We start from the raw sequence: 2,695 nt of genomic DNA, 5'->3' as shown, positions 1-2,695 counted from the left end.
TGTGATTACACTGCACACAAATTATGTGATCATGCAGTACACGGATTATGTAGGATGTAACGCCCTGGAATGACAAAGCATCTTGCCCGGCTACCAGACAATTCACTCGTGGTCATGTAGCTGGGGAGTGGCTGGGAATTCTGATAGTTAGACACATATCTCTGTCTTAAGATGGTGGTGAGATGAAATAGCATGTGCTCCCTTTAACTCTGTTAAAGATAGGTGGCAGCTGCATGGCTGCTTTCATCCTGGTGAGGTTATCAGGCAAGATGCTGAGAAGCCACATGGTTGCTATTTACACCCAGGCAAGCCCATCAGGTACACATTCCCTTGATCTTTTGAATCTCCAGGCCTGAGAGAGGAGAGGCCTGAGGGCAGCATTGGCAGCAGCAGAGGGGTGCCATCTGGCAGGAGCCTCCCCAGAGCTGAGTCATACTCTGCTTGGAGTCAAGTGCTGGGTGGTTCCACCAGAGCCAGTGGCAGGGGAGGAGGGAAGGCAAGGGAGTGGCGGGCTGGCAGTGATGCAAGCATGCTGCCATGGCAGTGATGCAAGCATGCTGCCATGGCAGTGATGCAAGCATGCTGCCATGGACGAACAGGAGTTCACCAAGGAGCTGGACCAGTGGGTGGAGCAGCTGAATGAGAACCAAGTGTGGATGCTGTGCGAGAAGGCTAACGAAATTTTAACAAAGGAATCAAATGTACAAGAGGATCGCTGTCCGTGGAGATGTGCATGGCCAATTCCATGACCTTAAGGAACTCTTCAGAATCGGTGGAAAATCACCAGCTACAAACTATCTATTCATGGGCGACTATGAAGACAGAGGTTACTATTCTGTGGACACTGTGACTCTTCTTGTAGCATTAAAGGTGCGCTATCCAGAGCGCATTACAATATTGCGAGTAAATCATGAAAGCCGACAGATGACCCAAATGTACGGCTTTTATGATCAATGTCTATGAAAGTATGGAAACTCCAACGTCTGGAAATACTTCACAGACCTCTTTGATTACCTTCCACGGACAGCTTTAGTGGATGGCAGATATTCTGCCTCCATGTGGCTCTCTCTCCATCCATAGATACACTGGATCATATAAGAGACCTGGATCGTTTACAAGAAGTTCCACATGAGGGCCCCATGTGTGATCTCTTATGGTCAGATCCAGATGACCGTGGCGGATGGGGTATTTCACCACGTGGTGCTGGCTACACCTTTGGACAAGATATTTCTGAAACATGTGACCATGCTCCAACGGTCTCACACTGGTGTCTCGTGCTCACTAGCTTGTAATGGAGGTTATAATTGGTGTCAATATCGGAAATGTGGTCACCATTTTTAGTGGGCCCGATTACTGCTACCGTGTGCTGCTATCATGGAATTAGATGACACTTTAAAATATTCTTTCTTCAGTTTGACCCAGCACCGTCGTCTTGGAGAGCCTCATGTAACCAGGCATACCCAGATTAATTTCTATAACTTCCTCCCCAGGAACTTTCTTTGTATGTGGAAGTATTCCTAGCTCTCTCTCTCTCTCTCTCTCTCTCTCTCTCTCTCTCTCTCTCTCTCTCTGTCTCTCTGTGTCTTTCTGTCTCTCTCTGTATATGTATATATATATATATGTGTATATATATATATATATATATATATATATATATATACACATATATATATATATACACACACACACACACAGATATATATATCTGTGTGTGTGTGTGTGTGTGTGTGTGTGTAAACCACAGTTATCTATGTGTTTCTGTAACAAATTGTCATGTGTTTTGACATTATAAACTACATCATGGACCAAATGTTCCATACTAATAATGAGCATTTAGCACAATTTGAGACTGAAATTATTACACTGTGTTCTAGATCAGTCTGCCTGCTGTGTTGTAGGAACCATTCTTCTTGGCTGGTTAAGCAAAAGGAGTCACTGACTGCTTCATCTCCTCTGTGCTTGGAAATTTAGTTACAGTGTTTAACTGGCATGAATTAATAGTGTCGGGGTTTTATTTTTTAATGATTTCACAAGCTGACTTCCACTATTAATTCATTACCCTTTATTTTATTGAAATGTATAACTAACTGAAGAAGAGATTCTTGGAGTATTGTTGTTATAACATTAAAGAGATTTCTTTCATGTGATCTAAATTAGTGTTTGATGTTGATCTGCATATTTCTGTATATTTGTCCTGACAGTACTTGCATCCTGTTTGGTGCACTGAACAAATAAACTTTGCAACATAAAAAGCTATATAAAGAGAGATTCTATTAATTATTTGGGATATAAATAGCTCTAGCAAAAATTAGACCCCCAAAGGTACACAATGAAGAGAGATCAATTGTGGTCTATTAATGACTTTCAAATTATTTGGAGATGTTTACATCTATGAAATGATTGTTGGGGTAAAAAATTAGGACTGAGCTATTTGTTCCAAACTTAGAGGGTGACAAGGGCTTACATAGTCTAAGAGACATTATCAGCTAAAGCTGAGAAAGAATTGGCATTGGTGGAAAAAGAAAGTAACAGGAAGGACAAGTGGATCATGTGGATCTAAAGCTTGATTGGCAATTTTGGGTGTTTTACCCTCTGTGCATTCTCCTACAGGAATTTTAACACAGAGAGAAGAATATTATATTAGAATGGATACTTCTAACCAAATAAACAGAGTAAAAAATTAAAAACATATATG

General features: G+C 41.3%; 1 pseudogene; it reads left to right on the top strand.

Annotated features, from left to right (window-relative positions):
- The first annotated feature begins 587 nt into the window (after window positions 1-587).
- Window positions 588-1,446, top strand: LOC118576172 (annotated as a pseudogene).
- Window positions 1,447-2,695: the final 1,249 nt, after the last annotated feature.

This window comes from Onychomys torridus, unplaced genomic scaffold (assembly GCF_903995425.1).
Source record: "Onychomys torridus unplaced genomic scaffold, mOncTor1.1, whole genome shotgun sequence".
Classification (NCBI taxonomy): domain Eukaryota; kingdom Metazoa; phylum Chordata; class Mammalia; order Rodentia; family Cricetidae; genus Onychomys; species Onychomys torridus.
The sequence above is the reverse complement of the archived record's forward strand: the minus strand, read 5'-3'. Positions and strand labels throughout refer to the sequence as shown.